We start from the raw sequence: 12,879 nt of genomic DNA, 5'->3' as shown, positions 1-12,879 counted from the left end.
ATAACCGAGTCAAGCTACTCGACGCAATAATAGCTGCGTTTTAAGTTCGATAGAAAACGATTTCAATTGGTTGATTATAGAACTATTATGACGTCAATCATAGGCCATTAGGAGATGGATATAGTAAATATTTGATTGTTTAAACGTAAAAAATAAAAGATACCCAACTAACATGTATGTTTATCAACGATGAAAATATGTTCTTGCAGTGTTAAAAATGAAGTCAATTTAACCCGCAGCATCAAGCTAAAACAGGTCGTTTGTATATACATTTATGAAGTAGTCAATTTACTTCCAGTTATCGCAACATGTTGAGTTAAGTTAAATAACATGATATACGATTGGTTTTTACTCCCGCTTCTGCTATTTTCAGAAATAATCTTTAACTCAAATCACTGTAGAATGCACTGCAATCTTGTTCACAGGCGTGATACATCTTCTTCTAAAAATGACAAAAAGTTTAAAGCATTTGTCGTTATTTTATTTTACAATCACTGCGTTGTCTATTACGAACATTTCATGTTAACAAAATATCACAATTGCAAAAATGGGCTTGCAAAATTTAGACAGAATCTATGGAGAGAAAGAAAAAATTTCTACATTGGAACAAAGCAAGTAAAAATTACAATCCAAGTGTGCGCTGTGCACGATTACATAGAAAAAAAAAAAGATTTAATACTGAATATTTTTATTCCTTAAAACACCAACACACTTGGAAGAAATTTTACTTCATCATGACATGCTCTGTTTGAGACGATAAATTTGCGTAAAGTTTAAAACAAAAAGTGTTTTTGATTTTATCAGCTGGAATTACAGCAGTCACAACCGAGTTTAAATCAATTGATTACTACTCATGTAAGCTGATCTATGTTAGTCATGAATAAAAGCGAATTATTGTGGTTTGAATAAGTGCATAGTTTTATAAACATAGATCTAACATGAGGACCATGTTTACTGTGAACAGCTTGTTTGAGGATGACATTTATCTTGTAATCAACCTAGAGTGCGTAAAATAGTAAATATCCCAAGAAATTTATGATTGCAGAAATTGTAAATTTGTGATTTACATGGGGTAGGCTGCGCATGCGCTTTTTGCGTTTTTTCCAACATAGCTCGTAAGAATTTGCATACGATCCCAACCAGTAGCGTAGCCAGGAATTTTGAAAGGGGGGGGGGGGTTCGACGACCCAGCGGTGGGGGGTCTGGGGGCTTTGAAAAATTACTTTGGATTTGGTGCATTCTGAGAGCATTTTCAACAAAAATGTGGGTATGAATATTCCTGTAAAATGATGCTGTCCGGTGGCATAGCAAAAGGATAAGATCATGTTTTCTTCGGCATTTTTCGGAAATAAACCTAAGTCTCTATGTTTTCTTGTTGCTAATTCCTGGCTGAGATGTTTGAATGTTTGGTATTGGCAAAACTTGCTTTTTTAATGCAATTTTGTTTAAAATTAGGCAATTTTTTTTTGACTGAAAGCATCATTCTCAACATCGTGACGTCACACGCGTGCCAAAGGGGGAGTTGTAACCCCCTCCTCCCCCCTTGGCTACGCCACTGATTCCCAACACCACAAACGATGCAAAACAAAAAAGCGTTTGACAAAAACTTTAAATGTATCTTGCAGAAGATAGTAAAACCTTGAAACTTTGTTTTTAATTGCTGATTTGTAACTTTTTGCGGTGGGCGATGAGACCGTGCTTTTCGTTAGTTTTATTTGTTCATAGAGCTTGATGTTCTTGAAGTTCATAAAACGATGAAAATTAGGAACAAAACTAAATTTTAGAGAGCTAATATCATCCTTTGTTGCATTGATGTTAAGTGGAATCTTACTTTGAAAACTTAAAACAAATGGAAAATATTCAAACATTTTAAGTAAATGTAGTCACACCAGGCACTACTCAAACTTGCAGTTGGTAGGCGTAGGCTCAGAAAAGATCCAAGTTTTGTTAAAAAAAAAGTTTTCGGCTGACTTTATAAGAAAAGGACAAAAACTGCATCGGCTTATTCATATTTTCATATTTATTACCAAAAACTATATTGTTTAGCTTATCAGCTACTGAAAATAAACATTATATTATTGACTGCCTACATCGTATGGTTTTTAAAACGTTTGATGAAAAATGCTGTGGTGATGACCATATTTTTGCTCGAGAGATTATCCCAACAGTTTAAACTTCTTGCTTCTAACATTAGAGTTAGTTTTTGTTGTACGGCGTTGCTAAATACTGTTGGTTGCTCTTTTTGTTTAACCAAATCCATGTTCAAAGTCAATTTTAAGCTGTTTTCAAGTTTCGTGCCGATGTGAAACGTACATAATGGTATGGCGTCGGAATTGAGCCTGCAAATATGAAATATGGATTAGTTGTTTGTTCGGGGTGGATTTCTTTCATCTCGTGTAGACTTTCTGCTTATCTGTTACATCACAATCGCCGCACAAGTCTCCAACCAGTCTGTGATTAAAACTCGCTGAGAATTTGATGTTTCGCGTAAACATTTGAGTTCAACATTGTATGTGACGTCAACATACCACCATTACAAAAACCGCGTTCAACATGCTTGGAAGTAATTTAAAGGTAGTTGTTACCATCATTTCCTAAACGATATTGATTAATAGTATCTGAATCTGATAGAATTCCGGTTAACCTAAAAAGACACTAATGTCACGTGATAAAAAGTTTTAAGTTTTTGCCAAAACATGTTTACCGCATCCGGTCACGGTTGATTGATAATTACGTCATTACAGCACAACTGTCCAGAGAAAGCAGCTTGATGATTGCAGACAATTTCTATCGGTTAATGAGAGCGACTAAAAACTAAAATTTCCATTTTTTAATCATCTTTTCTGAACAAGGCAGGCTCTGTGGCGACGAAGCAAAGCAGAAAAACAGGTAACAGGACAAATTGAAAAACAAGAAATCTCTTTCCCGAAATAACATTCCAGTCTCACTGTTTTCGTACTTTTTTTTATTGAAGTGCGAGTGTTTTTGCGACATTAATTCCCATGACCAGTAGCATTGACAAAGGGGGTCCAGGGAGTACTTTTAGGCCCGGTATGATTTTAGGGATCCGTGACCTTTTTAAAGGGTCTGCAAAATTGAAGAAACCATCGCGTATTCTTTAGATATTGGGCATTTTTCTTAAAAGTAGCCTACCTTGATTTGAGGCCAGGAAATCTCATTTGGTACCGGGCCCAAATTATCAATGACCCTGCTCATGACAAATAAGTATGAATGCAACGCGGTGTTTGCTCATTACTGCCTGCAGGAAGAATGTTACTTATGTTCGTTTTATGAAGAGGTCAATTAGATACGGCCCGGCTTCATATAAGTTATAACTTTCTTCTCATCTTACCATTGAGACAGAGTTGCGCAGTGGAAACTATGTTCTAAAACTAAATTCAAATCATCAAGTGTGTATGCAGTACTGAGCACAGTAGTATGAACACAATATTAAAATGATGTAAAAAAAATGAAGAATAGCCACAACTTATCACAGATTTACAGCAAAAGTATGCCAAAGAAACTATAGCCTAATAAATCGTAAAACTTGCTCTTGGCATTGATGTTTAAGTTTAATTTGTGAAGGCTTGTCTTTAATCGAGACTTGCTCCGGTATGCTGTTCTGCGTATCTTAGTTTCATAAGTAGGCCTATTGACGTTGATTGAATGCGACGTCCACGGTTTAACCAACAATGGCTGCTCACTTAGTTTGATTTTAGTTGAAAAATGTGCGAATTTGTCGAGCAAAGGCTTGATTGCAACTACTTACATCGAATAGACAACTGACCAGCTTTCTGCAAATTGTGCATTTAGAAAAAAACATTGAGCAGTAGCGAGATCCAGGAGGACACTTGGTCATGTACGCGATGGTCACTTTGGCCATTTACTACCCAAAACAAAAAACGAGTAATTTTTCTTCGTTTGGCAACATTTTTTGGTCCGCTTTGCTCGCTCGATTATATTTTGTTTACTTAATTTTGACATTGGACATGTGTTCTAACAGTGGATTTAAGGGGTGTTTTTTTATATGCCCTTTAAAAAAAGATGAACAATATTCTCCAGTGTAAATAATTTAGTGAATTTGGTCGAATACAAAGTGTGCCAGGGCCGGATTTAGCTGATGGGGGGCCCGGAGCACTTTTACATCGGGGGGCCCCCGGGCAAAAAAATTTTTCGCGCCTTCGGCGCGAAAAACTACTTCTACGTCTACAGTGGCATTGATCCTGCACTGCACAGCATTTTGTAGAAACTTCAATGGCTAAAAGAAAAAAATCACATAAAATCACATGTTTTCCACGTCGGGGGCCCCTTTCAAAAGGGGGGCCCGGGGCACCTGCACCCTCTGCCCCCTCCTAAATCCGGGCCTGAAGTGTGCGATTGTGCGTCTTGGAGAAAACACCAGTAGAACTCCCAGTACAGAAAAAGCAACAAAAAAGCAAACTTTTCCAAAATCTTCTGGATTGCGCACCCCAAACCCCCATCAAACTAAGTTATTTACTTTCTCTGACTTCAACATTCACATTGTCCGATTTCTCTTCCAGTTTTTGCTTCTTTCAAGCTCTGGTGTCCCATTTTTTTCTAGATTAATTGGTAAAAAAATTCTAGAATAGTGTCAACATCAATTAATTTTTTTTAAAAGCGTTGTTAATTTTTTGACCTTGTTTTTAATTAGGCTAGTTAAACCAGGCAATTTGGTAGGTCAGCCAGAACGTCTCTTTTAGATAGAAAGGTAATAGGTTAGTATTAGCGACGCCGTCCACTGTATGTCTTTATAGGCAAGCAATCAGGCTGAGAAGGGTTTTTATTTGACCTGGTATTTCTGAATTCCAAGTCTGAGCTCATGATCAAATGCTATTCGTTTGCTGATTCAAGTTTTGCTCTTGCCAAAATAAATGGGTGCAGGTTACTTTATGATTATATAACCCTTTGCTGGTTTCCCTTGTCGATATGTTGCATTTGTGACCTCAGTGTACTGCATGTCGTCGAAATGAGCCCAAATAAAACATGATTATTATTAGCGCAAATAAAGGATTTTAATTATTCTTTGTGCCTTTTCTGTCGGTTTTAAGTGTGTCTTCATATAAACACTAGTTTAAATTTTCAGTTTGGGATCGTGTCCCAAAGTCTTTGGTTATAGTTACCCTACTTTCTTGATCATAAATTTCAATTTAATTCTCACCAATGCTGACAACAGATTGTTTCTGCGGAAATAAAATAAAAACATTTAGTGCTGTTTGAAAGTTGCATGAATAGTGAAATCAAAATCATTTATAACTTTGTATGTTTCCATTGACCAGTAAAAATTGTGCTTGAGGTGATAACTTTGTGGCAGTGTCGGATTAACCAACTGCGGGGCCTGTAGCAGATTGATTTGATGTACAGATAATGACTGGGAAGTACTGTAATTGAATATTTTAGAGATTTGATATTTTTTTATTATAGTGTAGCCGCCCTTACACCATAGTGTTTCGCAGATAGGCTAGTTTTTAATCAACTTCAATTTTGAAAATGATCTCTCTCCAGTATAGGCTGCAATTAGTTACCATCATGCATAGATAAATGCATGACAAATTATCAATGTTAGGAAACGTGGTGTCAATATTGTTTTCTTTAATCGAAGTGAAATAGTTGAGTTCTGGAGAGGAGCAATCAATTATAGCAATGTACTTTACGAATTGGTGTATGCCTTGCGACGTTGCTCCAGCGCAGATTGTAGGCTGTCCAATACTGCAAGGAAAACTTCCACCGGGAATCTGTTTTTAGTTGATATCCACTGCATCTGAAACTGATCGGCCACTGCCTACATTCTCATCGTGAGTTCGATTTTGGACAATTCTTCTTGTGCTTGTTGGTCGGTAATCCGGCACTTGAGTCAGCTTCCGCGCCTTTGACTCAAACTTAGCGAATTGTACTCTGAAAGTCTGTAGAGATCCTGCCAAAGAGGCACACAACGCTGAAGCAATGTTGAGATTTTGCCGCTTTGTTGGAAGAGAGACTTGACTTGCTTGGAAGCGATCGGGCAAGCTATTTCAAAAAACAGGTAATTTCCGCTGGAGGCAACTGCCTGATCGAGTGCCACGAACCCACGATACTAGTTCTTTGAAAGATTATTCGACTGTACTGTATACCAGTGAGAAGTGAGTACACCAGTGAGTACTCAAGTAGAAAAATTATTCGACTGTACTGTACACCAGTGAGTACTGTACAGTGTACACCAGTGAAATGAATCTTGCCGATTTGCTTGGACAGAGTTATTAGGCTACAACGCGTCCAACATGAGCGGGAAATACTGTATAACGGAGTAGGCCTACAGGTACTTGTCAAAAAAAAAATTTGGTGCTGTTGCATAATATGTTCCATGCTATGCTCATTCGTTGAATTTAGTTGGTGTATGCGCTGCACAATCGTGTCCAGAAACAGTTCAGTTCTTTGACTTCGTTGAAGATATCTATGTAGGCTATTTTTTGCTGCTTCAACACACCGGTAGTCGGTTCTGGAGTGTTCAGGTGGTGGACTGCTAAAGAAGCTCTCTGAAACACGATGGTCCGGAAGAGCTGATGCATGGCCACCTTGAGATGCGGCCTGATTTGTCACATTTTGCAGATTTTGATTACAGCTACTGCTAGTGCTTGACTGACATTTTTTGAGATGTTTTTACTTTTTGAGGTTTCCTAATGACATAAAGCTTTTTTGTTGCCTTGGGGAAGCAGTAGCAAATGAGAAAAAGTAAGTTGAAAAACGCAAAATCAGACTGTTATTGAAAATTAACAATCTGACTAAAATCTACAAAATCAAATTTTCTTTGTTTTTCAACATGTGAGGATGTTAAAACCTATTGTGTCATCTGGGGAAAAGAATAAAGAAAGCGTAAAAATCTAATTTTTAGAAAAATTTATTTAAACCTGAAAATTTCTGCAAAATGTGACAAATCAGGCCGTATCTTTAGGTGGCCATGGCTGATGCCATTAAGATAATTAAAGAACGTTTTCTTTTCAAAAAGGAAGCACTGGAGAAACTTGCAAATGACCAAGTGCAAAAGACAGAATGTCGACAGCAGGCAAATGGACTCCTCCAGGAAATGGAGTTGCTCGAAATTGGAATCTTAGTGGATTTTAATAATTAGAAAGGGATAAGACGTTGAGACTAAGTAATTTAATCCTACAACTATAGAATTTGCAAGCCAAAAATTACTTACCGACTATGTTCGACAGTTTTTTGCCAAAAAAAATGTTTTGCTCACCAAGCGCGGGGCCTTGTAAAGCGCGGGGCCCGTAGCAGCTGCTACATCTGCTACTATAGTTAATCCGGCGCTGCCTTGTGGCAAAACTAAGAGATTCATGGCGGCACTGAGGACAAGCTGCAAAGTGTAGCAGCAAGAACAGAAGCTCTTCTAATGGCTTAAAAAATAAAACTGTTGCTTAATTTTGAGAACAAGACTTACTATTATATTCATCTTGGGATTGAAAAAAATTTGCAAAAGCTTAATGCTGAGAATTTCGCATCAAGTGTACAACTTTCAGAACGTTCGATTGAACCATCATTGTCATCCAGATCACCGAGTCGACAGGGTAGAGTTTCCGCTTGTAGTGGTGATATTTGTAAATTATTGTTGTTTACTAGATGGCGCGAAACGAAGGAGCGAAACTTGAAAAGCGGTTCTTTTCACATCGAGTTTCTTTTTCATAACTTACAGGCCGTTGCTTGACTTTACAATATTTTTCTTCACGACACTATATGCTCACTGACAGAATTATTTGAAGCGTACAAAACTAAGTTTTTTTAACGATTAAAAAATTCTGTTATGTCGTAGCATTTTTGTCTTTGTTGCAAAGCATGTGCCATGACGACTGAAGCTTGTTTCTATTTAATACGTCATTTGCTTTATATTTTTGTTTTGAAAACTGTGAAACTGATGATGCCAAATCATAATCAAAAGTTTAAACTATCATCAAAATATTTAATAAATTAAATTACTAAACCTATCCATTTACTTTCCACTTGGTAGCTTTGGCCTAGTTGTGCAGTGTTGTACAGTAGGCCTACACTCGTTAGCTTTGTAGCCTACACCCGAGTCAGGAAGAATTTTTAGGGCAAAATTTTTTAAAGAGGCTAGCAACGAAAAAAATATCGTGTGATCTTTGGATTCCTATTGCTTTTTAGGTGTTTTGTTAGAGGGAACTGGCCTCTCTTGGTACCAGGTCAAAATTATCTTTTTAATGGCTCTGTCTCCACCTGATGAATGATGATGTTGTCATCTTTAAATCCTACCGAGCCGTTTCCTTACACGTTCATTGAGGGCTCCCCTCTCTGCAGTGTAAGCTTATACTTTTTTTTACTGTATTTCGAGCAGCATCGTTCTTACAAAAATGATGTTTTTGAAACCTGCATAACTACACCCCTGGTCTCACCAATTGATTTTTTAGGAAAATAAAAAAATTACCCAAAGTTAAAAGAATTCATTGCAATTGCCTAAATATACACAGTAGGCTATAGCATATTAAGCTGTATATGGAAACAGGTAACTTATATACTGCTGAGCGTAAGAGAAACCTGGCCAAGAAAAACTTTGCGCTTTAAGTTGACTTTGTTCTTGAAGTAAGCTTATAGTAGGCTATTGAACTTTTGCAGGATTTTAGAGGTAACAAAATAATTCCAATTACTGTAGTTCAAAACAAGTAGGCTACAGTATTTTCTGCCATGTCATTTTCAAAAGTCCCCATTGCAGAGCTGTTATCAATTTTGCTTGCAAAAGATCTTTCAATATCGATTATCGGTAAAATAAACAAGCGTTCCTTTCTCATAAAAAGGGCTGATTGTAACTTTTAAATATTTTGAAAACAAGAAAATAATCAATTAATTGAGCAATTCAGTTCGGGAATCCTTATGAATTTAGCTTAACTCCTAGCATACAGGCAAAATCAAAGTACAGTAGTTTGATTTTAAAAATGAACGAAAACCGAGACAACTAAATGCAGAGCCAAGGCAAAATGAAATTTTGAATCAAACAATCTTAGAAACTTGTACAGATGTTTATAGAAAACATCCAATCGACCGTGATAGCATCTCATAATGTAAAATATTATTTTGTCCTCATGTTTATACACTGGTCAGTGGTCAACTCAGTTTTTACACTGGCCAGTGGTCATTGAAGTGACAGGGCTGTCGTGTTCATGAAGACAGAAAGCCAAGATAAACATTGAATTTTTTTCGTGTAAAAGAAAACGGAACCAAGCGGATATTCAGCCACGAGTAAAAGTTGACACTCCTTTTCCCCAAACAAAATTAAATAAGAATAAAAATAAAACAAAATGAACAACAGTGTCATCGACAGGGGGTGTTAATAACAAGGGATATAAAGTAGCTTGGCTTAATTTGCTGTTTCTCTTTTTTCCTAAATACGTTGCAGCGTAAACAAAATGGCTTATGTCTGCCACCTCCTGACGCTAACTTTAGTTCTCTGGAAATAGTTACAATATTCGTCTAATGAACATATTAACTTTTCAGTATTCAGAAACTGCAATTCCGCCGTTACTTGTCGAGCATGAAGTTGACTCAATGTATCTTTGTCTCTGCCTTGCTATTGATTGACACAGGTGAAAGAAAATAGAATAAAACGCATAGACAGATATTTATCGCTACCGCCCTTGTGTGTTGATATGTCAAAATAGTCTCTGCCACAAAATGCGCTCAAGAGCTAAGAAGTGATGTTTTCTGAAAACTGAATAATGCAACTTACAAATAACTTACAACTTTCAAATATGGTTTTGTTGGCTCTTTTCTTTCCACAAAAATAAGAGTTAAACTGACTGGTAAAGGGGTGGTCGAATAAATTTGTGGCCTGAAAGTCTTCGACCTGGCTATGTTTGTTTGTGCTCTCTCGCCGTGTCAATTATTTGTACCCGTGCGCTATTGATGCGAATAAAACAGTTTAACACTACGGTGCGATACTGATGAGCCCAGCCTCATGGGCGAAACACGTGTCTATCGCTGTCAATTCTTGCTACAAATCGGCTGCCGAGAAACTTACAAATAAAGAAATTACAACACATTATAGCATAGCTTTTTTTAATCAAGTTTAACTAACTTGCCAGTCATCACCGAATTTACATAGAAGTAATTTGGAATATAAAACTAATAAAGTAGTAGCCTACTTTTGATTGGCAATATTAAACACAATTTTTGTAGTTCGCCTGGCAATATTGTACAAATCCTTTAAAAATACAGTCAAGCAAGCCAATCTGTTCCTTTTTGCAGTGATTCCTAGTCAGCCTACCATGAACCACTAAAGTCAAGTTTGGTAGTTGGGACGTAGGCTATAACGTAAGTTGAAGTACATGCAAGACATCAATGTAAGAACAGTGTATTAAAACTCTTTTAAACACATTTAAAACTTGTAATCAGAATTTTACTTACAAGATGAGCAAGATACAGAGAATTGAGCATACCATAACAAGATAACGAAATTGTTCTTCCATCCCATCAGAATACGTTTTAAACTATGATTTATTTGCGCAATCAATCATCATCGACTGTGCGGAATTTCCAATGCGCTTGTTGCAAAATTTTCTGCTTTTAAACTGAACATAATAATATCAAAAATCGACGCTACAGATATGAACAATTTCCAGGCCACACATCATCATTAAGTCACCTGATCCATCAATGATGAAGGACTTGAATTCAGTATGAGAAAAATTAGGATAGTAGACTTCTGTGTCTACTCTGGACGCATTAGAATGATTGCAATATGGCTATGCAATTAATGGGCTGTGCTGCTTTTATCGTTCTACAAAGTAAGCAGTTTTAGCACAACCTTGTAGAAACTCAGTTGAGAATATTACCAATATCAAGTGTCCCTCTCGGCAGTCGAGTGTAGAAAGAATTTACGGCGATAAACACAGGTGTTTCGCCCATGAGACTGGGTTCACCAGTATAGCACCATTAATTTATGCCACCCAGTTTTCGATCGCTGCTTTTGGCAACGGCGTGTTTTTGAGAGAAAAACAAACAAGGAGTGAGTCGTCTGCCCCAGTTGGTCAAGCAACGGACTGTTTTCCAGCCGCTTGTTTTTCAAATCGTTTTTGCACTAAACCTTACAATTCACTAGATAGTCTGTTTAACTTTTGTAAGTTTTACTAAACGAGCTGTACTTTTACAAAATAAGTCACTTTTTTGTTGGTTTTGCATTTGGGAATGTAGTTTTACAATAGTATGCTGGAATCTGGTGGTCAGAATCTTGTCGCATCGGTTTCCGCACATGTTGACTAGATTTTGGTCAACAGTCTTATCTATCGTTACATATTAACAACGTGCTCCCTCTAATCATCAAGTAAACACTTTTATCAATTGAACCAGCTTCATCTATTTTGAAAAACAATCTATTCTTTGCCACTCCGATGCATCTTTATCATCGGTTTCGTGTGGTAGCAGGCGACGTCCACGAAGCAGGTTTGCTGCAAAGAAAATTCCCTCTAAAAAGTTTGTTGACTTGCGTAGCAAACGCAAAACAATTTTTGGCTCACGGTTTACATCAATAAGATCAACTTCCAGGTTAAACTTAGACGCTTTTGGCTACGCAGAGTGGCAAAATAGATCGTAGAATGACAGATCATTTGACAAACCTAAAAGAAGACGCATACGGTAATGTTAATAAATCGGAGAAAGTTTAACAAATAGTCTAGCTAACCATTCCTTTAAAACAGTTTTGTTTCTACCTGTAATAAATCGTTTTTGTGATACTCTTCTTTGGCAGTTTACAAGTAGCCTACTGTAACTTACAACTTTTAATGCAACTTTACCATATGAAATCTATATGTTTAGCAAAAATAACCAGGTTTTGATCAAACAGAATCTTAATGTAGCATGTTGTATTGTTTGTTACTAACTTTTTTACAGTAATATTGCCTCATGCTAGTTTTTGCTTCTTAAAAGTAGGCTAGTGGTTTGCAGTAAAAGTACCATAAATCAAAGTTTCGTTGCTAGGCTAGATTACGTTACATAAACAAGGTGGCGAACATTCGTAGGCTATATCTGTAGGTTGTTGAGAAAAAAAACTAAAGTCAATAACAGTTTTAAAAACAAAACCAATAAATTTGTGGAAAATTTTAAATCCGATGATGAGGAATTATGAAAGCAAAAACATCATTGCTTAGTGTGGTTAATGGAGTGAAGCTGGTAGCTGAAAGGGGCGAGAAGAAGCTGGAAAGTTAAATGGAAAATCCAAACCAATTTGTTTGTAGTTGAAAACAGAGCAGGCTATTTACATTGAGCATATTTTATTTTCTTCCTATCACAAACTGAATGATATTAGGATGTGTTACTCCTAAAACTAAAATAGGAAATATTCAAAAATGGCTTATGCGGCAGATTAGAATCAGATCGAAAGACAAAGAACCAAAGTGAAAAAATAAACTCATTTTTTGTGAACGAGAGATGTTTCTCGAATAAAAACTAAACTAGTTTTAAATGTTTATCCTAGAACTGACAAAGCCTTTTGATGGGTTATTCCTGGTAGTTACGCATACTTGTAGAGGGTGGAGGCTTTAAACCACTGACGCAGGTCGGTTACCGAGATTGACAGAGTGAAGTTTCCATAGTTATTGTCGGTGAGCTATTTTATCCACTAGGTGCCGCTAAATAAAGAGCAACCGTGAAATGCGTTGCTCAAGCTATTAAGTGTACACCATGAGAGCCGAACCAGCAGCGCTTGATCTTGACTCGAGCGCTTGACAACTGAACTAACAAGACATGCGGACTTAGTTTCTGTATTTTGGACTCTTTAGTGTTTATCCGATTGATTAGGCCTTAGAATCATTTTGCACCTGAGTTAGATTACTTACATAATAAGTTTGTAATACCTTATTAAAATAGCTTTTTAAA

The sequence above is a fragment of the Aplidium turbinatum genome, chromosome 8 (assembly GCF_918807975.1).
Source record: "Aplidium turbinatum chromosome 8, kaAplTurb1.1, whole genome shotgun sequence".
In the NCBI taxonomy this organism is placed as follows: Eukaryota; Metazoa; Chordata; class Ascidiacea; order Aplousobranchia; family Polyclinidae; genus Aplidium; species Aplidium turbinatum.
This window is presented reverse-complemented; position numbering follows the sequence as displayed.